At 51.4% G+C, this 25088-nt stretch overlaps 1 protein-coding gene across 46 annotated transcripts in view; it reads left to right on the top strand.

Moving 5' to 3' along the window:
- RBFOX3 (RNA binding fox-1 homolog 3) overlaps positions 1-25088 on the top strand; it is a 508442-nt gene that overhangs the window by 55901 nt on the left and 427453 nt on the right. Inside the window, exon 1 of one of the 46 annotated variants that reach the window (XR_008481920.2) lies at positions 1029-24941. The exons of the other annotated variants lie outside the window; for them this stretch is intronic. The gene's annotated coding sequence lies outside the window, so the exon portion shown is untranslated. Of the gene's footprint in view, positions 1-1028; positions 24942-25088 lie in introns of those variants that run through there. 46 annotated transcript variants of the gene reach the window in all.

Raw genomic sequence — 25088 nt, 5'->3', positions numbered from 1 at the left:
CTCAAGTGATCTACCAGCCTCGGCCTCCCAAAGTGCTGGAATTACAGGTGTGAGCCACCATGCCTGGCCTTCACAGTTTCTCAGTAGAGTTCTTTGGGGATGATGGAGATGGACGTGTAAAGCCCTGTGCGCCAGCTGGACACGGGGTGAGCCCCTGGGCAGCAGCAACACCTGCCAGTGAGGAGTCCTTGGTCCTGTCCTCTTCCCTGCGCTCCCCTTTGGCTGACTGTGTGCCTGCAGAAAGTCCCCCCTTCCTAGGAATTTTGCCATCTGAAGACGTTGATGGATGTGCTGCCTTCTCAGATATTTTCTTATTTTGCCTTTTGCCAGTAAATATTTTGCCCATCTTTTCTTCCTATTTCATATTTTTTCATTACTGACAAAATTATTAAATTAGTATGAGTCTTTTAGGTAGCCGTTAATTTCAAATAGGCCTAATTTGTATACTTGATTTTCTCTCCCCACCCGCTCTAGATGTGGTTACAGCTCCTCCTTCTGTTGCTCATTTGTGCTAAAATCAACACTTGCTGCCCTGCAGCCTCCTGTAAACCTTCCTGTGGATGGCCTGGGCAGAGTTACCTCCATCAACCTCATTTCCAGCGCACTGTCTATCCCCTCCTTGGCCCTTCAGATGCTTTATGAAGCCACACAGGGCACTCCTCCTCCTCCCTCCACCAAATAGAATTGCTGTCTGTTTTGCCCTATGTCCTGATGTCCCCTCCTGTGTTTATTTCTTCTGGTTTCCAGGACCTAAGCCAGTGCTACTGAGTGAGTGCTCACTGGTGTCTGAGGGGTCAGCAGGGAGGAGTGGAGACCAGCTTGGGTTGGAGAACTGCATCTACTCTAGGCCTGGCTGGTAGCTGATGTGAGACCTTGGGCACACTGCTCTCCCAACCCTGGTCTTTGCTTCCCCATCTGTAAAGTAGTGGGATTGCATCTGGATGATTGTGAGTGTGCTTTCCCATGCTGACATTCTAGAATCTTCCATTTCTTCTGCTCTGTGGGCATTGATTCATCTGTCCAATGGGGCCTGTCTTCACTGTATGGTATTGGGTTTAGTGACATTGGTGTAGTTGGAATTCCAGGATGATGTAATTGTTGTAATTGTTGCCAAAACCTTGCTGCTGCCACTGCCTTTTACCACCACCATCTCCACCATTACCATCACCACCTTCATCACCGTCATCACTGTCACCATCACCACCACCACCGTGACTATCACTGATACAATCACCATTACCACCACCACCACATCACTATCATCACCACCATCACCACCACCACCATGACTATCACTGATACAATCACCATTACCACCACCACCACCATCACTATCATCACCACCATCACCACCACCACCGTGACTATCACTGATATAATCACCATTACCACCACCACCACATCACTATTACCACCATCACTATCGCCACCACCACCACCACCACCATACTACCACCACCACCATCATTACTATAATCACCATTACCAGCACCACCATTATCACCATCATCACCACCATCACTATCATCACCACCATCATTATGATAATCACCATTACCAGCACCACCATTATCACCATCATCATCACCACCATCACTATCATCACCACCACCACCACCATTACGATAATCACCATCACCATCACTGTCACTATCACCATTACCGTAGTCATCACCACCACCACTACCAACATCATCACTGCCATCATCACCACCATTGCCACCATTACCACCATTATCACTATCATCACCACCATCACTATCATCACCACTATCACTATCATCACCGTCACTACTACCACCACCACCATCACCACCACCACTACCACCACGGCCATCACCATGATCATCCCTATCATCACCATCACCACCAGCACCCTATCACTGATATAATCACCATTCCCACCACCGCCACCATCATCACCACCACTACCACCACTACCACCACCACCATCATCACTGTCACCGTCACCACCATTGCCACCATTACCACCATTATCACTATCATCACCACCATCACTATCATCACCACCACTACTACCACTGCCACCACCACCATCATCACTGTCACCGTCACCACCAGCACCATGACTATCCCTGACATAATCACCATTACCACCACCACCACCATTATCACTATCATCATCACCACTATCACTATCATCACCGTCACTACTACCACCACCACCATCATCACCACCACTACCACCATGGCCATCACCACCATCATCCCTATCATCACCATCACCATCACCATCACCATCACCATCACCACCAGCACCCTATCACTGATATAATCACCATTCCCACCACCACCACCATCATCACCACCACTATCACTATCATCATCATCACCACGGCCATCACCACCATCATCACTACCACCACTTCCTGAGTGCTTGCCATGGGCCGTGTCAGGTGTGTGGTATCTATTACCCCATGTGGTTTTTACAACTGTCTTTTGGGGATATAGATACCCTTCTCCCGATTTCAGGGGTGAAACATCTGAAGCACAGATAAATTATTTGCCTTGGGTTCCACAGCTAGTGTTGGCAGATCTGACTGCAACGCCAGTCTGTCTGACACCCAAGCCTGCACTCTGACTGCTGTGCCTTGTCGGCCGTCTTTATTCCCCTCAGGCTGGTTTCCTTTGCTTTTGTGACTGCACATTTTATGAGGCTGAGTTCTGTCCATTGTTGCTCTGTGATTTGGAGATGTCCTTACTTCTCTAAGCCTGGGTTTCCTACACCATAAAAGAGAGAGAGGAAAACCTGCCTCATGGGGGTGTCTGAGGATTAAAAAAATTATGCTAATCAGAACCTAACATAGTGCCTGGTGTAGAATTAAGTCTTAAATATTAGTTTTAGAATTATAACGATTGTATATTACATCAAAATTATTATCCACTCTGTAATGTTTTCCACAAACGAGTATTGAAAACCTTCCATGTCTGAGACCCCGTGTTAGGTGCTGTCTGGACATCCAGAGCTGAGCAGGATGTGGTCCCCACCTCCCAGGAGCCCAGTCTGCTGGGGAAGCCATAGTGTAAACAGCACAGCACAAGGAAGTCAGACTCATAACAGGGCATGAAGCACGCATGAAGAAAGGGCCAGTGGGGCTGGGTGAGGGGTGACCATCAGTGTGGACGGAGAGGGTTCACAGCCTTAAATCACAGCCAATAAAAATGAAAGAACAAAAGTAACCGAGTTAGGCTTATGATTCAAAAAAGTTAAAAAAAAAAGGACAAAAAATAATACACTGAAGAAAAGTAGGAGGAAGCCATTAACAAACTAATAGAATAATGAATGGGCCACGAAATAGAATGTGGGACCTGTAAATAAAAGCTGTTTTCTGAAAAAAGTTGGATGAACCTCTAGCAAATATAGTCAAGGTTAGAAATCAAGAAAGTGGCCTGGCACAGTGGCTCATGCCTGTAATCCTAGCACTTTGGGAGGCTGAGGCAGGTGGATCACCTGAGGTCGGGAGTTTGAGACCAGCCTGGTCAACATGGTGAAATTCCATCTCTACTAAAAATACAAAAATTAGCCGGTGTGGTGGTGTGTGCCTGTAATCCCAGCACTCGGGGAGACTGAGGCAGGAGAACTGCTTGAACCTGGGAGGCAGAGGTTGCAGTGAGCAGAGACGCACCACTGCACTCCAGCCTGGGCAACAGAGAGAGACTCCGTCTCACAAAAGGTAGTCGAGAAAGCCCGAGGAACATATAACACATGATGAGAAATAACAAGGGAGAAATATAATTTACCAAACTGACCAATTTCTATGGAAAATAGAAAATGTTTAAGCTACTCCCACAGAGAGCGTGTGGTCTGGGCGGTCCCACGGGGGAATTTAAACAAAACCTTTTAAAGAGCAGGTACTTCCAATGCCAATCAAAGTATTCCACAGCAGAGATAAAGAAGAAAAAGTCTAAGCAATTTTCCTAAAGTGAGAATAAAGATGTTTTTCTTAATCTGACAAATATTGTACAAAAATAAAACTATAGACCAGTCACACTTATAAATATCAATGCAAAAATTTAACAGATTAGCAAATAGGATCCGAGCACCATCTTAATAATACCCTGTGTCTACTTGCAGTTTATTCTAGCAATGCAAGAATAGTTTAATATGAAGAAATCTATTTATATAATGCATGATATTAATAAATATAAAGAGAATTATTACATTATCATCTTTTTAATACTGAAAAAGCATGTAATAAAATTCAGCATTCATTCTTGATAAACACTCAGCAAAACAGAAATTGATTCATTCTCAACATGACTGCAATCATACTCAAAACCCATTTTTTTCTGAATGTGGAAACACTGAAGTTAAGAAAAAAGCAAGGATGCCTACTCTTGCTACTACTATTTCATATGGTAGCAGAAGCATTAGCCAATGCAATCAGACAAGAAATGAGAAGAATAAATATTGGAAAGGAGGGGCTAAAAGTATTACCCTTTTTAAGATGATGTAATTGTATACTTGGAAAATCCTAGAGAATCCGTGAAATACTACTACAGCCAACAAGATAATCCTATGTATGCATGTATGCATGTCCATATGTATATGTGTGTCTGTCTTTCAATAATAATACAATGGGAGAAAAGGCCCCTATTTATGATAACAACAAAAATTAAATATCTAGGAATAAACTTAACAAGAAATGTGCAAAATGCATGTGTAGAAAACTTACAACACTCCTGAAGAGCATTTTTACACCTCCATAAACTCTAAATGGAGCCAAGACTTAAAGTCAGCAAATATTTCTTGAATTACAATGGATTCATTGCAATTCAAGAAATATTTGCTGACTTGAATGCTTTCCATACACCAGGCCCTGTTCAGGCACTGGTGATACAGCAGCGAGCTAAACAGATAGAAATTCCTGCCCTTCTGGAGCTTGCAGTCTGGGGGGGAAAAATAAATAAGAAAATTGTACTATAACTTAGATAATGATAATTCTTATGGCAAAGTATGCTGTGGGGAGAGGAGCCCGGCTGAGGTTGCAGCGTGAAGAGCAGGGGTCATGAGAGGTTCTCCTGACGTGTGCTGTTTCAGCCGTTGCTTTAAGTCATTTATTGTTTAACTTTCCACGTGTTTATTTTGCATCCTGAGTTAGCTCAGAAGCTCCTTGCATTCTCCATGGCATACAGGCCTATAGAAAGATTCCAATACATTAATTTGTTTGAATTATCAAATTTTAAAGATTTGAACTTTTCTTTTAATATGCCAGATTCTCTGTACTTATTCTTGGTCTTCCAGGGTCTTTCCTTTCTGCTACCCCATAAAACCTTGTTTTTCTGGAATGGAAAGCCTCCAAAACTCTTACTATTCAAAATGTGGTCTTTGGACCAACATCAGCATCATGTAAGAGCTTCTTAGAAATACCCATGTTTGAATCCCACCCTACGCCTACTGAATTTGAGGATCTGCATTTTAAACAAAATTTTTGGGTCCTTTGTATTAGTCCATTTGCATAGCTATGAAGGAATACCTGAAGCTGAGTAATTTACAAGGAAAAGAGGTTTATTTGGCTCACGGTTCTGCAGACTGTACATGAAGCATAGTGCTGGCGTCTGTTTCTGGTAAGGGGAGCAAGAAGCCTACAATCACAGCAGAAGGTGAAGGGGAGCCAGAGTGTCACCTGGTGAGAGGAAGCAAGACCCTGAGGAGGAAGTTCCAGGCTCTTTTAAACAGCCATATCTCATGTGAACTCATGAGCAAGAACTCAATCTTTACCAGGAGGCTGGCAGCAAGCCTTTCATGAGGGATCCACCCCCATGACCCAAATGGAGGTTGGCACCAAGACATTCATGAGGGATCCGCCTACCCATTTATCCGTCTTCCCATCCACCCACCCACCCATCCATCTACCCACCTTTCCATTCATCTACTCAACCAGGCATCCATCCACCCCACCCACCCACCCATCTATCCACCCATTCATCTACTTATCCCCACCAGACACCACCTCCAACATTGGCGACTGCATTTCAACATGAGATTTTGAAGGAACAAATATCCAAATTATATTACATGTTAAAGTTGAAAAGCATTTTCCTATCCCCAGGTTTTGCAAGTTCCCTTCTTGTTCAGCAGAAATCAGGGGCTGGGAGAGAGGGGAATCGCCCTGCTCATGTTGATATCAGCTTCTCATAGAGTCATCTCTTCCAACTGCCCTTGCACAGCCTGGACTCTGAAGGGCCTCCCAGGAAGTAGCAGCAAGGTGTGTTGAAAAACTCTAGAACTGTTCTGTCCAATACGGCAACTACTGGTGACATGTGACTATTTAAATAAAATTAAAGTGTCATTTGTTCAGATTACTAGCCACATTTCAAGTGTTCAACAGCCACATGGGGCTAGTGGCTACCATATTGGATAGTGCAGGTAGAGAGCATTCTTGTCCTCACAGAAAGTTCTATTGGATGGCGCTGATGTAGAATATACCACATCCTAGATTTTGAGAAATTTTTTATTGCAAAGTCAAATTATTTCTGTCCATTTGTTTCCATTTATCTCAACAGAGCATCATCCTGCTCTCTGTCCATCCATCCACCCACCCACCCATCCATCTACACATCCACCCATCCATTTATCCATTCTTCTATCCATTTATCCACTCATCCATCTACCCATCTACCCATCCACCTGCCTACCCATCCATCTGTCTTTTCATCCACTATCTATTCACCCATCTGCCCACCCATATGTCTACTCATAATCCATCCACTCATCCATCTCTTCATCTAGCCATTTTGTCATTCTGTAAATGATGATAGCATGCAGCGGTACTTTGATAAATACTTATTAAATAAAAAGTATAGAATGGTCTGCTTGTCCTCTATCCCAGGCTTGGGTACTAGGCATGTGTGTTTGTGCATGTGTGTGTGTGTGTGTGTGTGTGTGTGATGCACTTCCTTACTATGAGCTTGAGGACATGCATCTGGACTTTCTCCCTGATGTCTGGACCCCCTTTACTGTATCAGTTTAGCCTTCCTTGCACCGTAATCTCTCAAGTCTGTGACTCCTCCTGCCTGAGCTAGTTAATAAGCTGGCTTCCATGGAAGAGGTCTGGCTTCATGGTGCTGCCCTTCACACACAAAAGCTCCATAAGCTTTTAGGGTGATACTCCTAGGAGCTGGGATACCCTCTGGCCTTCTTGTTTCCCTGGGCTCCAGTGCTCTTTATCCCCAAGCTTCTGTGTTCCTGCCTGGGTGCTCCTATTCTTGTTCATGTTCATGGCCCTAAGGGGCCCTGGCCAGGGATGGTTTCCCAGACCTCAGAAAATAAAGGAAGATGGTCCCAACAGGGAGCAACTGACGCGGGGATGCATGAGGGCTCTGGGCGGTGCCTGGCATGGTGGTCAGCATGCCCATGTCCTGCCCTGCAGGGCAGCTGCCCACCGGTTTCTTTGGTGTGTGTGGTCTTCCCAGATCATGAAGGTTTTTAGTGAAGTGGCTTCATCCATCATGTCTGTAAAGCCCGGAGTTTTCTCACGTTTTATGACAATTCACGTTCCCTGATCTGACCAGGCCGAGGCCTGGGCCACAGCTGCTGTGCCCTCTCCATTGTGATATTTGGCCCGATGGTGGTGGTCAGAGGGATAGGGCATGAGGCTCGCTGTGGGGAGCAGCACCTGCCATGCCTCCGTTTGTCTCCCTCTTTGGGGCTCCTCCCCCAGTGCCCACAGGAAGGCCTCAGGCCTGCCCCACTGAGAGTCCCCATCATCCTGGGTGTCCCCAGAGCCCCCCTTTGGGTGGGAGGCTGGAATCACCACCCCATTTTGACACAGACACAAATCACTGATCCTTAAAGATGTGTTTGGTTCTGTAACCCTGGTATCAGATTCACTTGCTCTCGGGTCTCTGCAGAAACCTGAGCTTTGCTGCCTCAAAGCCACAGTTGACTCTAATTACTCTGGAGCCACATCCCTCTCCCTGTCTCCAGTGGAAAAAGGGAGGCCATGAACTCATACCTGGGACTGTGCTGGACCAGCCCTGGAGGAGTGAGCTGGGATCAGCCAGGGAGCAGAGCTTCTCTACTGTAGCTCCTACCTGCGGGCTAAGCCCATCAACCTCCCTTAGGACTTTAAAGTAAGGCCAGCTTGTGCCTGGCAGAACCCAGAGAGACTCATGAAAATCCTGAGGCTGTGCAGCTGTCACGTACTGGCCAGGCTTTCCTTAGCCTTCCTGGAAGGGCAGACAAAGCCTGGCCTGGTTATAATGGGTGTTTGCTCTGCCCTGGGGACAAGGGACCTTGGGCAGTGCATCTGCCCGTCCTGAGCTTCAGTTTCTTCATCCACAAAACAGTGACCATGATTCCACCACCTCACAGCCTGGAGAAGAGGAAGGCATGAGGTTATGCCAGCAAAGTCCCTTATGGTCAACGTGGATTTGATACAGCCATGGTTACCATGGTCTCCAGTGAGGGACTGATGGCTCTCGCTAGCTTGTAGGCTTTTCATGAGGATAAAATAAAATGCCATGAGGTAGCCATCATTTATTCATTCTGCAGATATTTTTTGAGTACTGGTGTGCCAGGTCCTGAAGCAGGCACTGGGGATACAGCAATCCATGTAGCACGTTCCGGAAGACACACAAATCCCATGTAGATGGCAGCAGGCTGTTCTCAATGGCAGTGGCGGTGGGCTGCAGCATCTGCACAGGATGGAATGTCCGCCAGTTTACAGTTGGGGAAACCGAGGACTGCGCTTGGCCCTTCTCCAGCATCTGACGCTGCCTGAAGAGCTGCATTTGTCCTGGAGCTCCTGGGACAGCCTCTTAGTTCATACCAGCATCCTGGGTGCAGCGGCGGTTCCTGCAGGCTTTGAGGGATGGTAACAGCCGTGCCATGGGGCTGCCGGGCCCTTTGGAGAAGAAGGGAGCTGCTGTCCTCCCATAGGCAGGATGCTGACTTGGACCTCTGAGACTTGGGAGTCACGAAAGCCAGGCCTTCTGCTCCAGGAGCACGTGGAAGGGTGAGGTGGGGGCCTGTCCAGAGAGGGCAGCCTCAGGCCAGAGACTCCAGTGCTCTGGTGACCTCTGAAACAAACTGCTGTGTCAGGCTGGGCCCTCCTGGGTAGACTCTGGGAGCTGAGCAGGAGCTGGGGGTGCTGGGAGCTGTGCCCACCACCACCTCCTGCCCTTCCTGCAAGGGAGGTTTAGCCCATGGTAGAAGCCACCAGCCCTGAGTAGAAACTGCAGGGAATTTGGTGTTTTCATAATATTTGAGGAAGTCGGGGGAGACAGGAAAAGACTTGTTCAGAGTATCCCAGGATAGGGCAAGGAGAGAAGCCGGTCCCTCCCAGGGGGTTGGGGGACCGCCAGCCCTTGGTGGGGCCTCCATCAGATGAACCCACTGGTTGCTAGGTCAACTGGAGGGTTGGAGCTTCAAGTCTTTCGCTGGGGTGCCGGGGATGTCAGCTGAGGTCCGGGATCTGTGCGTGTTCGTGGGTGTGAGTGCAGCCCAGACACCCAGCCCAGGCTTTGTCCAGGGAGAGGGGCTGTGGTGCAGCCCCCACCTGCTGCCCCCTAAAGCCCTCTGTCTTCCCTCCTGCTCCGCTGGTGTCCATAGGTGTTGGACGGCCGCCGCTGGATGGAGTACCCTGGTCTCTTCTCCCCAGTAGGCGTTCCCCAAAAGTGAAGCACACACAGTTCTCATGTGTGCTGGGGTGTGTGTGTGCTTGGGCAACTGCGCTCAGCTCCAATTCTGAGGAGAGAGGGACAGGAGGGCTTCTCTGGGGACTCAGCTCCTGAAGGTCCTATTCTTGGTCTCTTTGTCCCTCCCCGCAAGTAATGGATTTTTTAATAGAAAAGTGAACAGTTGGGGGTGGCTTGAAAGATACTTTTATTTCTGAGTCCCAGGGTGGACTCAGGTGCCCCAAGGTAACTGCTCACCTGCTGCCTGGAGGCTCCCTGTCCAGCCCTGGACAGGAGGGTCAAGCCTAGCACCCACCTTCCCTTTCAGTTCCTGGGCAGAACCCCTGCTGAGTAGCGGGTCTCAAGAATGAGGAAGGGGCCAGGCGCGGTGGCTCACACCTGTAATCCCAGCACTCTGGGAGGCCAAGGTGGGTGGATCATCTGAGGTCAGGAGTTTGAGGCCAGTCTGGTCTCAAACAGGCAAAAGCCCGTTGCTACTAAAAATACACAAATTAACCAGGCATGGTGGTGCATGCTTGTAATCTCTAAGGCTAAGGTAGGAGAATCACTTGAACCTGGGAGTTGGAGGTTGCAGTGAACCAAGATCACACCACTGCACTCCAGCCTGGGCAGCATAGGGAGACTCTGTTTCAAAAAAAAAAGAGAAAAGGTTGAGGAAGATACTGCTGGGAACTCCAGCAGACACAGGGGAACCAAGCCCTGTGCTGCGTCTGGTGCTGCTGGAGTGCCACCAGGGGGGCGGGTATGGGGGGCTACAGACAAGCCATCCATCATCCCTGTTTAGGGGAGTCTTGCTTTTTGGGGCACTGGAAATCAAGGGCTTGGAGCAGACAGGGCTCTGTTTATCCAGAGCCGCATTTCAGCAGCAGGGCTTTGGCAGTGAGGTTCATCTGATGGCCGTTTGTGTGGCTGAAAAGGGAGACTCTAGACACCCGCCGGTGCTCCGTAAACTGTGCTTCCTTTCTGGAGTGACAAGCTGGATCCTCCCTGTTGGCGAGAGTGGCCTGCGGTTCGGGCTCTCCCCGAGGTCCTGGGCAGGTCTGCATGGTTGTCATTCATCGGTGGCAGCGGACTGTAGATCAGGGAGATAGAAACTCCAGGAAGCCGGACTGTGGCTCTGACCTCTCTGGATTCACCTATAGCCATTGAACATTATTTGCTTTAAATTGGTCATTATGCAAATCTGCAAGACGTAGCCACACATTTGAGATTTATCCGAGTCGAAGCATGATGGCTTGTGCAGCAGTATACAGGCACGTATGTACATGTACACACACACAGAGTCTGTCTTTCTAACTAGCCATATAGGAATGATCAAAGAACCTTCCATGCCCCATGAGAACCGCCAAAGAAATGGAGTGAGCCGAGCGAGCTGGCGGGATGGGTGTGCATGGGTGCACCTGGGTGTGCATGTGTGTGCCTGAGTGTGTGTGTCTGGAGCCGTCCTCGTGGCTGTGGGAACCTGGAGCAGGGAGGCGAGGGCTCAGAGCAGCTGGGAACATGCTGTAAGGGGAATGGCAGTGTCAGCTGGGAGGCGGAATTGGATAACAGGTGGTGGGTCGGACAGCATCCCCCGGGGAAGGAATTAAGGCCTTGCCTCTTGTTTTCTTGGAAGTGCTTGGAGGGAAGGCAGACACTGAGCTAACTGGCTGCCTGGAAGGAAGTTGACCTGGGAAGCCGGTGACACCAAGTCAGGCCTGGGGGGCCCCTGCTCCCTCTGGGACCCCGGACACTGAGTGTTGCCAAGGTGGCCAAAGTGGTGAGAGGCCAGGCAGGGGCAAGGGCAGAAGGCCTGGGGTGGTCTCAGGAGGGGCCCCTGCGGCCGTGTCCTCAGCCAGGCTGTGCTTTCTTTTCTTCTCCATGTTGCTGGGGAGCCTCCCATCAGGCGAATATTGGCCTCTTGATCCAAAACCCGAATACTCTGGCCCCTTCTGTCTTTCTGGGTAGATGTGCCCCTCTGGCAGGGATGAGGGAGAGGGCAGGGAATGGGGACCCTGGACACCCTTCCCAGAGTGGGATTCTGATCCCTGCTCTTAGCATGATGCAGGTGCAAGGATCGACATGGACTTCTTTCTTTTTAAAAATAAGCCAAATCAAAGATGCTCTGAGCAGTGGAGATGAAAAGGTAGAGCAGCGTTGTCTGCCCCCTTCTGTGCTCCTTCCCCCCAGGATTCATTATTGTTTTTCTAGAACAAGAAGGAAAGAGTTTTATTTGTAGGAACTTTCTTTCTTTCTTTCTTCCCCCCCCCCCCCTTAATGATGTGGTGGGTGGCGGTGGTAGCATGTTTTTATTTTATGTTATTTTTTGTCCCTTGCTGCTTTGGGGGAGGGTGGTGGTGTTTGAGTTTGGGGTGCGGGTGTTGGGAAAGGAGTTCTCTTGGAGAGGAGAGAGGAGAGCAGATGTTACTCCCCCATGTCTAGAAGGTGGGGGGAGGGCGTCACTGCTCAGGAGGTGAGGAAGGACCCGAGTTATGTAAGAGCTTCAAGGAGGCGGCTCGGGGGACTAGACAGAGTCTGAGGACACAGGCTTGCACCCTGAGCCCTGGGAAGGCAGCCAGGTGCATCTGCAGGGATCCTGGTGGCTGTGGTGGGGCAGGTGCGGCGAGGGCAGGTGGATGGCAGGAGTCAGGGTTGGCAGGGGAGGCATGGAGGGTGGGGCACCCCGGCAGGAGGAGCAGACTTCTCGAAGCTGCAAGGGGGGCTCCTGATCTTCCTGCGCCTTCTTTCTCTTTTCTCCTCTTCATTCTCTGCTTCTCTGTCACCTCCTTCTCCAAATCAGTGCCCCAGTGACTGGGGAGACAGCTCCCCCGTTTTCTGTATTTCCTCGATGCCTCCTTCCACCAGCAATCACCGCGCTGAACAGAGTCAGCCCACGGCGAGGGCCCAATGTGCCAGCCTGCCTGAGCTCACAGCTTCCTTGGGGGCTGATTCTGGTACTTTTCCGTTGTATAGATCTCCAGGTTTCTTCCACGAGGCTAGATGAAATGCCACGCAAGTGATAGTGAGATAGGGACTGGCCAGTGTCGGTCCAGGTACTACACCAACCAGCCCTCTGGGCTCAGCTTAGTCTCTGGCAACATGGAAGTGCCTGACCCCTAGGGTCACTGTGAGGTTAGAGCAGGACCGTCTGTGGGCCTTACCTCCACCTTAGCACACTGGAGGAGCTGTCACTGCCCAGGGATGGGGTGAGGGGCGTTTCAGAGCCTCTGCTCCGAGGTGCACGTTTCCCTTGCTTGGTGCTAGAGTTCCTCCGACTACCCCCTCTCAGGCTGCTTGGGGGCACCCTGGCTCGGGAGAAGGGGGCTAACTCTGCATCCCACCCTTGCCCCACCCGGCCCACCCTGGCTGTGTCTTTCCTTGTTGACCAGTAGCTCTGAATTACTGCTGGACGGTAGCCAAGAATCACACCGTGCTGTGGAATTCAAGCTCCATCTGCACTAATGAGTTAATGGGCTTTGTACCCGAGACCGTGGGGCTGGAACATGCGCTGCATGCTTAATCTTCACTGAGCATTTCATCTACCTTGGTTGGTGTTTATTTATCAGCTTGTTTGTTTATTCCTTTTCCTCGGAGGCCCTGATCAAGGAGGAGCTGGTGAAGGAGGGAGTGTGAAGTTGGCAAGAAGGGCTTGGTTTTGCTCTGTTCTGAGTGGCTGAAGCCTACCCCGCGAGAGACGGAGGGTGTTGAGCACCTGTGTGGTTCTGAGGGGGTCCTGCTTGTCAGGGGTGGAAATCTACCCTCAGAGGGGGGTGAATGCTGAGGTTTCAGGTAGCCTTTCGCTGGGGGCCACTGTGATGCAATTTTGGGCGGCTTATCTGAGCTTTTGCTTATCAGGGAGTCACAGTGAAGGCAGCATTGGGCTCACAGAGCCTTGCAGATGCAGCAAACCCGCACCTGTACTGTCCTGTGGTCCTGGCACAGAGAAGATGCTCAGGAAGCCGTGGCGGAGGTGATTTCATGCTGGTCTCCTGGTGGTTTTGGAAAATCACTCATTACCAAGGTTGCAGAGATATGGTTCTGAGCATTGGATGTATTCTCCTTTACGGCTTAGCTGCCGGATGCTGGGTTACATGTGTCCGAATGGTTGTCTTTTAGGCTTGGGGTTGTGGTTCTGAGGGAGGCAGCTGTGACGCACAGGGGTCTGTGCCTGCCTGGACCCGGATGGCAGCTGCCGGCCACAGGAGAGAGCTGGGGAACTGACATGTGCAGAGTGAAAAACGCAGACCAACTCCAAGACCCAGAACACACACAAAGCATGTGAAACGCAGGACCAGTAACGCTTATACAGATTTTACATATTGACCCAAAATATTTGGAATATATTGGGTTAAATATGTGATTACAATTAATTTTACTTGTTTTGTGAAAAAAACCCTTAGATTTCGAGACGGGGTCTCTCCCTCTGTTGCTTAGGCTGGAGTGCACTGGCGTGATCTCGGCTCACTGCAATGCAACCTCCGCCTCCTGGGTTCAAGCAGTTCTCCTGCCTCAGCCTCTGGAGTAGCTGGAATTATAGGCACCCACCACCACGCCAGCTAAGTTTTGTGTTTTTAGTAGAGACGGGGTTTCACCACGTTGGCCAGGCTGGTCTTGAACTGCTGACCTCAGGTGATCCACCTGCCTCAGCCTCCCAAAGTGCTGAGATTGCAGGTGTGAGCCACCACGCCCAGCCTAGAAAACTTAAAATTGCCCGTGGGACTGGCATGCTATTTCTGTCAGACAGACTGGTCCAAACCCAGCTTCCTGCACAATTTCATTCCCTTCTCCTTGGCACTTGCTAACAGCATTGGGGCACCCCTGTGAGTCTGCGAAGGGCAGCTAGGAAGGGTGAAGCTGCTCTGCCCTTCGGGAGAGACCCCTGAGCTGTCTGAATTTGTGTCTGCCCCAGTTAGATACTGCTAGCGTTTTCAGGAAACAATTTCCAGCTTTGTAAATATCCATTGAAAAAAATAAAAAGGAATCTATTATTTTGTCAACCTTCACAACAACCTGAACTTATAAAACACCTCTCACATGAAGGTCTCGGAGCGCTGCACGATAAACAATACATGGAAAAAAAGTTGGCGTTCTCCTGGAGTTTCAGGGCAGCAGAGGACGTGCTTTCGTTCTGTGAAAAGAAACACTTACAGGAAGGCCCCAGCAGCCCCTTGTGGGGATCCTGGAGGAGCTCCGTGCTCTGTGGCCCACCTGGTGACATTGGCAGGAGGTGTCACTCTGCTCTCAAAACTGGTGCCATCCAACGTGAGGGCCCTGCGACAAGCAAAAGAGAGAACGGAGAGGGACCCTGCTGGGGAGATGAAGAAAGGTAACTGATCAGAACAGAAAGGGCTGAGACAAAGCCAGACCTTCCACTAAATCCTGCTCCAGGGTGGCGGTGTCTTGCCAGGAGCTGGGTGGGCCTGAAGAACTATCTTGAGGCCTAGGGGTCTGATGGCAACAGCGTAACTGACTGGGGTACAGAGAGAGCCGCGGCGGCTTTCCCGTCACCATCACGTGGGCTTGTGTGTCAAGGGGAGAAGCTGTGTCCCTTCCGCTGTTCTTGGCTTTAGGTCCCTGGAGTGCTAAGGACAGAGCTGCTTCCTCCCAAGGGACAGGCGGACCCGCTGCGGGCCACAGGCTCCAGGCACCATGGGCACTTTGTATACCGAGTAGGGTGGTACATTGTAAGCTTCTCTTATTTTTATTTTCTCGTTTTTGACATTGTCCTTCAGTTCCTCTTCCACGCTCCCCGTTAAGCTGTTAAATCACTCCATTTATTTAGTGTGAGTGTTTCTGAGAGCTCATTTTTATCTTGGTGAAAACCAGGCTTGCTCATGGGCACATAATGAAATTGCATAAATATACCCTTAGCTTGGAATCTAATTTATTTTTCCTGTTCATTATGGGGTAGAAGGCCATTATGAAATGTATAACTTTTTTTTTCCAGTGCTGGAATTGAAAGGCTGTGGCTTGGGCTCTTTTTATTCTGATGATTTTGTCCTGATTCAATTTAAAGCTGGTTAGAGCTCAAATACTGGAGCGTAATTGACAAAGATCAGTGTGGGTTGTAACACTAATGTCTCGTCTGTGGCTGCTGCGGCTCAGCAAGCACTCGGGTTAAGCTGCAGTTCCTCGGAGGATACCGGGGCCTGCAGAGCCACCCAGGCCTCAAGGAGAGGGGTGAGAGGGAACTTTCCTGCCACTCGTGGTCCTGGGTGTCCAGCTGGGACGCTCGGAAGTCGACTCCAGCTGGCACTAACTGGATTGTTCAGCTGAGGATGCCACCGACCCTAAACTCTCGGAAATGCTTAGAAACCTGTTCAAGAATGTTTCTTCGACCTCTGCTTTTACAGATGGGAGCACTGAAGCTCCAGAAGGTCGAGCAATCCACAACCTCCAGGCCCAAATGCAGCCCACGTCCATGTACTATGGCAGTACACGCGTGACATGGAGCCTCCCTTTGGAAGCAGTGGCCTGGGCCCCTCTGTACGGGGGAGTGTGCATTGCGTGGGAGGAGAGGACAGAAGGAGCACCTGGCAGTGGGCAGACCCCCCAGGATGCCAGCTTTGGGGTAGATGTGGGGCAGTCCTGCCTGACATGCTGAGGAGGAGCCTGGGACTGGGGCCCGGATGCCTTGTGTCTTGAGGAAGTGGGTGCCAGCCCCACTGCCGTGCGCCAGGGCCCACACTGTTCATTTGTCTCCCTGCATTTGCCAGCTCCCTTCCCTGTGCTGGGCACCACCAGGCTGGGACACAGCGCTGGAAAGCCCCGGACCCTGCTTCAGAGGCTCAGGTCTCAGCAGGATGAGTTTGAAGCGACATCCTGGCTCTCAGGTCTGAGCCACGCTGAACGTCGGCGTCCATAGAAATGCTGGGGCAGAGTCAGAATGTTCTTGGAGGGTGATAAGTGGTCGACACCTGTGAGTGTGTGTGTGTACGTGTGATTATCGGGAGGAGGAGGCATCACCCTGGACACAGCAGGTTTTCATGAGGAAGGAGAGGAGGTGGATCCATTAAAATGGCAGAGGTTGGTGAAGCTTTCCTCCTTTTCCTCCCTTTGTCCCTCGGGTTGTCAGACAAGACACAGGCCATGCAGTGAAATTCGGATTTCAGAAGAAAGACGGAGGTTTTTTGTACAGGTATGTGCCACACATCGCCTATCGCATGAGACCTGCTTACACTAAACACCGAAGCAAAACCGTGCTGTTCATCTGAGACTCAAAGTTAACCGTGCCCCGTGTTCCTGTTCCCTACATCTAGGACCCTACCTGCCACAGCACAGAGACTTGAGAGGCTTTACTTTGAAATCATGGTCTTGGTCATTTAAAAATTCAGTTGCGAGAGCTATAAAGTTGTTTGTTCTTACAACACAGAAAATTAATGGTCTGCTTTCTCCCTCCCCGGATCCAATGCTTCTGGGGCGACCTCTGACCTCCAGTTGTTAGCCACTGTTAACTTGAAGTTGTTAACCAATGTCTCCTCCCAAACCAGTGCAGAGACCCTGCCGTGCACCACATGCAGGTTTCCTGGAGAAAATCCCACCAATAGACTTACTGGGGCAAGGGTCTGTGCGTCTTACATTTTAACCTAAAACTATACCTGGGTTACTTTATAAAAAGTCAAAAGTATTGACATCCCTCCACACTGTGTGAGTCTTTGTTTTATTCCCACACCAACACCAGTTCTTATTTGTTTCCACTCGAGACGGCACCTCACTCTGTCCCCCAGGCTTGAGTGCAGTGGTGCAATCGTGGCTCACTGCAGCCATGACCTCCTGGGCTCAAGTGATCCTCCCACCTCAGCCTCCCAAGTAGCTGGGACTCCAGGTGTGCGCCACCATGCCCTCCTAATTTTTCTATTTTTTTGTAGAGAACTGCTTTTGCTATGTTTCCCAGGCTGATCTCAAACTCCTGAGCTCAAGCAATCCTCCTGCCTCAGCCTCCCAAAGTGCTGGGGTGACAAGCGTGAGCCACCACACCTGAGCAGTTTTTATTTCTTATTTTTCATTCTGAGCATATAAAACATCTCATTTTAGTTGCATCTCCCAGTTGAGGAAGGTTGAGTATTTTGTGTGCGTTTCTTGGTCATTTGCATGTGTATTTCTGTGAACAGCCTGTTCACATACATTTTCCTTGTTTCCATGGGGTCGTTTTCTTATTAATTTCAGGGTACTCTTTACATATGGGTCATACCCATGCTTGGCTTTATATACAGTGTTGACGTTGCTTCTGGGCCGCTGTGATCAGACCCTCCCCTGATCTCTGGGGCTGAGACCTGAGCTCACTGTGATGGCCTTCTGGGTCTCCTGGGAATGACAGATGTCCAGCCCACACATGGGCACCTGTTGCCTGCCAATCTCATCTTGGGTATGAAGGAACCACACAGAGCCCAAGATCCTCTATGAATGCATTGCCGGTACTGCCCTAAAGGCAGGGGTTGGCCAGGATGATTCTCAAAGCCCACCCGCCTTTCCTCTCCTGCTGTTACTGGGCCCAGGGAAAGCTCAGCTCCAGAGCAGGGAACCTGGCCTTGGAAGGGAGGTGGCACAGAGGCTTCCTGCCCTGACTGGTCGTCCCTGCCTTCCCCAAGGCCAAATTTTCCCTTCACCACAGGGAGGTGCCTCATGGGCTCCCAGGTGGGGGGCAGGGGCATAGAAAGGAAAACCTCCAGCTGCCTGTCTCTGCTGAAGCCAGGTCATCTGTGCATCGTTCATTCCTCTGTCCATCCAAATGGCTTAGTTAAATTCCTGCTGCACGCCAGGCACACACAGAGGCTCCTGATGCCACAGGGCCATTAGCCTGCGGGAGAGAAGACTCATTGTGTTGTTGCGTGTATTCACTACAGCCAGGGAAGGGGCGGCTCCTCTTCGGGAGGTTTTACATGTTGGGGTTTGTGTTTGCAACATAGTCAAATGGTGAAAGGACAGCCCGGCTCAAGGGGAAGAGCTGACTGGCGTCTCTGCCCAACCCCTGTGCTGGGCTCCAGAGTGCTGCGTGTGGAGACCCTGCCCAGTGCTGCCTCCACCAGCACCCCCACTCACAGTGCACGATGCACATCTGAAGGGAAGTATCTACCCTGCCCCCACTAGCCTGTCCTCCTGGGACACTTGGGGTCCATTCTGTGACTTGCTGTGTAGGAGGGACAGTGACCACCTAGGGCTGGCCTGGCCCAGGAGCTAGGCACAGAGGGACTCACCTCCTCAATTTGGGGTAGAGAGGCAAGGGTCATAATTGGAGCTGGGAGCCTTGGGGGACTGGGGAGAGGGTAGGCCTGTCACGTTGCTCCCCAGTTTCAAGGTCTGTCATGGGCAGGAGGAAGTAGATTTGTCCCTTTTTGTTCAAAGGCAGAAACAGGACCTGTGGGCGAGGGTTCTAGGGAAACAGAACTTGGCCAGTCTAAGGGAGTCGTTTGTCCAGCATGGCCCAGGAGGAGCAAGGACCCTGTCCCCTCTTTGGCATTGTGGGGGACACCCACTGTGGCAGGCTGGCTGTGTACCCCTCATAGCCAAATCCTAACCTCCCACACATGTGAGTGGGGCTTTACTTGGAAATAGGGTCTTTGTCATCAAGTTAAAATGAGGGTGGGCCCTAAATCCAATGGCTGGTGCCCTTCTAAAAAGAGGGGAGGACAGATGTACAGGAGAGGGCCCATGAGGACAGAGGCAGAGCTGGGAGTGATGGGGCCACAAGCCAAGTGCACTGAGCACTGCTGGTAACGCCAGGGGAAAGGGAGGAGCCTTCCCTAGCATCTTTGGAGGAAGCAGGGTGCTCCCCGCACCTTGATTTCAGACCCTGGCCTCCAGAACTGTGAGAAGATAAATGTGTGTTGCTTTCAGCCAGCACGTTTGTGGTGATTTGTTATGGCAGCCACACATCACACACATGCCTGCCAAGCAGGTCCCTGTCCTGCTTCCCGGCTCCATCAGAGGATGGATGATATAGTGTGGGCCTCTGCAAAGTGCTAATCCAGGGCGGGGCACACTTGCCCTGTGGCTGGTTCCTTCAGTGGGAAAACACCCGTGGCTGAGGAGGCCCAAGGGTGACAGGCTTTCCATCAGGGCAGTGGATCACCGTTGGCGGGGCTGAGGCAGCCAAGGTGGGTGTTTTGGAGCTGTAATTAAACAGGGCCACTGGGCTGGCAGATTATAGATGCCCAGGCTTCCTCAGTGCTGTATTTTACTGGAACACACATAACCCGGCCTCTGCAGGGCAAGACAAGGGCACGTCTGACAGTGATTAGAATAATGGGGTGGGCTGGGTGTCGTGGCTCACACCTGTACTCCTAGTACTTTGGGAGGCTGAGGCAAGTGGATCATTTGAAGTCAGGAGTTCGAGACCAGCCTGGCTCACATGGTGAAACCCCATCTCTACTAAAAATACAAAAATTAGCGAGGCAGTAGTGGTGCACACCTGTAATCCCAGCTACTTGGGAGGCTGAGGCAGGGGAATCACTTGAGCCTGGGAGGCAGAAGTTGCAGCGAGCTGAGATTGTGCCACTGTACTCCAGTCTGGGCAACAGAGTCAGGGTGTCTGAGACTGGACTGCCTGGCCATAGGGATTGCAGCTCTCTCTCCCTGGCCAGCTTAATTCTAGCCAGGAATGGAATTTGGGAGAGGGAAGGGAGAGCGGGCCTGTTGATGCTTGGGAAGCTGTGGAGAGAGGGCCCCGTGGAGATGACCCTGCCGCTGCTGGTCATGGGCAGGGGTGCAGTGGTTGGGGGAGCTGTGGAGGGGGTTTGTGACTGAGGGGGAGCAGAGACCAACCCGTGGCCCCTCTCTGTGTGGACTCTTCCCACCCTGTTCCTTGGAGTAAGTGGCAGATGGTGGCCCTTGAAAATGCAGACAGCTCAGCACTGCAGGCTTCCTGGGCGTAGAGGACAGGTTATTCCTGTGTCAGGATGACTGTCACCAACACAGACAACCTTGCCTAGTTAGGCATGCTGTGTCTTTGCGGGCTGGCTATCCTGAGCCCCCAGAATGTGGTCTGGCCAGGCCTCCCAGCCATGCAGCTGACCTGCAAGCCCAGGAAACTTGGAGCGGCAAGCAGCCCCCTTCTACCCTGTGGGTCATCTGAGGGCCTCATTCATTTGGGGTGATTCACTTGGGCAACAGGGGAGAAAGTGAAGGAATCGAGAGCTTGGAGGCCACTGTTCCCTCATGACACTCTCCGAAGGCAGGTAGGAGCGAGCTTTGCTGGAGAGAGGCCTTGCTGGTGTGCTGACTTCCGGGACCCTCTGTCATCCTCCCTCTTCTCCTGACCTATGGGTGATCCCCAGATCCCACCAATGAGACAAAGTGTCTTTCGGGGGAGGGAGGACAGGAGTTGGCTTCTGTAAACAGCACTTGGCTTCTGAGAGGGACCTTGGGGTGCTGCCGTGGAGCTCCGGCTTCTAGCCCAAGGGGGAGGCTGATGCTGAGGGCAGCAGAGCAGGCAGGGGACAGGACCCGTGTCCTTGTGGCATAGAGAGGGAGGGGCTGAATTACCTGGCCTGCAGCTGCCACAGCCTGGACTTCCTGTCACATGACCAGCACGCTTCCTTGTGGCTTCAGCAAGTTTGGGTCAGGTTTCTGTTGGTGCAGGTGAAAGTATCCTGATTCAGCTGGGATTCCTCTGGGTGTAAGAGCTGCCCGCATGGCAGCCCCCAAGAGCTGAGTCTCCCATGCTTCTCCCCTCAGCCCTCGTCTCTCTGGGCCCAGTCCCTGGGGCACTTGTCAAACCGACTTCCAAGGAGGGCGACCACCTCCCTCTGTCTCCATTTTGCACGTGGCAGGTGAGCATTTTCCTGAAGGGGCTTCCCTAAAGCACATTGAGAAGGGAAACTGGAATTAACTGGGGAGACCTGATATGTGACCAGTGATGTTTGATGAGCATGATTTCATCTCCAGATGCCACTGTTAGGTCACGGGTGGGTCTGGGGGCTGGCATGGCAAAGAGTGTTCACTGCTGGTTCTACCCCCGGAGTCACCCTCTTTCTTGGATTTGCTACCAAGCTTCAGGGACCAGTGGTGTGGAACCGCCTCTGGCCATTTCCGAGGTTGGACTGGAGAGGGTGTCAGCCCCTCTAGGACCTGGGGATCACTGGGCAGACCCCACAGAGCTCCCATTTCATATGTGAGGGAAGCATCTCGCTCTTCCCAGAGCCGAAGTGAGTCCTGTGGGACCCCCTTGGATTCGTTCTAACCCCTCCCACCTCCCTCTGACGACTGCAGTCCTACAGCCTCAGAAATATCCAGACAACGTCCCACCTGCAGGGAGGGGCAGGCAGCCCTGCAGAACAGTGACGCTGGCTCCTCCCGAAGCCGTCACCAGCTATGGGCAATGGGGTGTCCTGTCTCAAGCCAGATGACATTTTGGTTTTTTGATATTGTAGAATTTGGACTAAAGAGAGAAAACACGTTTGTTTGCAAAGGGCATTTTCATACTGAATGCTTAATTGCCAGTTTCCGTGTTGAGAAATTTCCTCTCCTGCCCTCAACCATCCCTTGGGTAGTTGCTGTCTAATTCGGCCATTTAAAAATGCTGTTGTGGAAGAATACTTAATGATTTGGTATGACATAGAGTTAAAAGGGAAAAAGTTACAAAATGGAATGTACAGTATGATCCCACTTAGAACCCAAAATATACATTCTATGCATAGGAAAGTCTGGGAGTGTATATATGCTCAAAATTTTCACAGGAGTTATTTCGGGTTAGTGGGATTATGGGTTATTTTTATTTTCTTCTTTTTGCATATGTGTAGTTTCTAAATTTTCTACAGTGAATATGTATAACTTTTATAATAAGGAAAAAGTGATACCACAGATCTTTCTAGAGGCTGCTCAGACTCCCTGGCCAGAGATGACCCAGGCTGCCCTCCCATGCTGCAAAGCGCCCATGACCAGCCCCTGGGCTCCCCAGTGGGGCCACATCCTGAGAACTTCCCGTTCCCCGTCGCTGGGTATCAATGCCTCATGCTCAGGGGCCCCTGGCGGTGCAGAGTTGATGCTGGTTTTTGTTAGGGTTGAAGTAATGGAAATGCTTTTCAGAAAACTCCCCCAGTTGGCCGGGAGAGAAAGAAACAGTCATGGAAGCCCAGAGGCCCCACCCCGGCAGGTGCAGACTGTGCTGAGCACAGAGCCATGGGTTTGATGTTGAGCACGGAGGGGTGGGTTTTCATGGCCACCCTCAATGGCAGCGTCACCATTCCTGTTCTGCTGCCACCAGCCAATGGGCATGGCCAGGTGCAGCCTTGGGAGGATTTTTGAGGTCTGGACTCGACTCTCTGCCTCCAGCTGGGGGGGGGGGGGGGACAAAGAACTCAGCCTGTCCCTGCCCTGGGGCCATTCTGCAAAGGAAACATGGGGCAGAGGCCATGAAGTAGAGCAGGCATGAAATGCCCGGTTCAAATCCCAGCTCCCCCAGCTGGTTCTTAGGAACTTCTCTAAGCTCAGTTTCCTTCATCTAGAGAATGGGGACAATGCTTCCTTCACAGGCATGTGAAAGCTGAAAGAAATGATGAGAGTCAGGACCTTGCGTGGACCTGAGACAGGGCAAGTGCTGCGTCTTTCTTTCCTTGAAGGAATGCTGCCTCCAGCTGGGGACTGCCCTTTCCCTTGGTGTAAACTGGTAAAGTCCGCTGCCAGAGCTTCTGTCTGTCAGCTGAATCAAACACACACCTGCTGAGAGCAGTTTCGGCAGGGGCTGCCCCTTCTCCAACATGCAGCATGCATGTGTGCACACACTCACACACACGTGTTTAATAGTCACCTGAGGAAAGAGGGTCACGGGGCAGGAATCGGTGCCTGTGGCCTTGTCTGTGTCCCAGGATTATAGAAGGTTATTGCCCTGGCAATGTGAGGGCAGCAAGGCCAAGACTCTGTGCCCCATGCCCTCTTTCCACCTTGTCAACAGTGGGGACAGAGGCAGGGGCCCCCGGCTGCTCCTTCCTGAAGAGCAAGCTCCCTGTGGTGGCATCTGTGGCTCCCAGCCTGGAGCGTGGACCTCCACTGCTGACTAGGTTACTTCCACTCCTCCAGCCTCCCAAATGTGGCCCACTCGCCTTGGATCTGACCCTTTCTGTCCATATCTGTAGCCACTGCACCATTATCAGCTCTGGCCGAGCCTCCCTGCCTGCAACCTGGTTCCTCCTCTGTCCGAATCCAGAGGCTTCTCTGCAACGCAAATTAACTCACCTGGGCCCCACCTCAGCCCCCTCTGTGCTGCCCCAGGCTCTGCATGGAGTCCCAGCCTGCAACTGGCTAGCCTCGGGCTAAGTCTTCTGCCTTTAGGAGCTGCATGGGATAACGTGTACAAAGTGGAAACTGAGCCTTTCTTTTCCTCCTCCCTCTTCCCCTTTCCAGGGCAGTTATTCACACTCAGATCATTTGCCCTGAGGACAACTTTGTGAAGTCAGGTGAGAGGCTCCAGGGTAATTCTGGTGCTGCCACCTGAGAAGAAATTAAGCCAAGATCTAAAAGAATCCCCACACGTGGCAGGGGGTCATCTGTATTCAGGTCTGCCTTACTTTGTGGGAACCTGAGCCCCTGACGTGCACACCCCTGGAGGTCCCTCCCCGGCAGCAGCTGGCCCCTCTGGCAGGGTTTGCTGCAGCCGGCACTGTCCGGCCTGCTGTGTGCGGAGCAGTGGTCAGCGGCCCCGGTGGTCAGCTGTGAGGGATGCATCCCTGATGAAGGTGAGTCATGGAGAACGTGATTGATTTGCCCAAATTGCATGGACACAGATTTTCAGGAACCCATCTGGGCTTCATGAGAGGTAGAGCTCTTTCGATTCTAGATTCCCAGGGAGCTTATGTTCTGGGGAAACTGGGTGCGTTTGCTGCCAAAAAGGGCTTTATTTTTAGCTAAATGTGAGGAGGAGAGGAGGGTCCCCTTGGAAGGCTGCCAAGGCTGGTGTTGGGACTGGCCTTAGAGGGGCCCATCACCGTCTTACTTTTGGGAAAGGTTTTCCCTTCTGCAAGCACCGACGTGGGCTGAGATGTGAGGGCATGGCCAGGGTGGGTTATTCCGCCTCCCCCATGAACTCAGATGAATACCAAAAGCAGCCAGCCAGCACGCGTTCTAAATTTACAGGGCGCTTGTCCTTCACTGGCTGCCGAAAAGTGAAGCTGCCTCGGATGCTAAGAACGCTCAGCCGCCAAGCTGCCCAGGCCCACCTGCTTGCTGGGGCCGCCCTCGTCCGCACACTCAGCCAGCCTCCTCATGTCCACCTGGGGCCTCCGGGCGGCGAGCAGAGGCTGAAAGGGAGGGTGGGCACCTGCACTGCAGACCCTCCTGGGATGGCGGCAGGAGTCCCTCCCCCATGGGTGAGCACAGTCTATGTGGGGCTAAGTGGGGTCTGGGGACTTGGGAGTGACAGCGGGGCTTCTCCATGCAGTACGTCCCGGGAAGGAGTCTGCCTGTGCTTCTTCCGAGGAGAAAGGAGGCAGGCTCTGCGTGGATGATTGTTAAGT

The sequence above is a fragment of the Callithrix jacchus genome, chromosome 5, assembly GCF_049354715.1.
Source record: "Callithrix jacchus isolate 240 chromosome 5, calJac240_pri, whole genome shotgun sequence".
Lineage (NCBI taxonomy): Eukaryota > Metazoa > Chordata > Mammalia > Primates > Cebidae > Callithrix > Callithrix jacchus.
The sequence above is the reverse complement of the archived record's forward strand: the minus strand, read 5'-3'. Positions and strand labels throughout refer to the sequence as shown.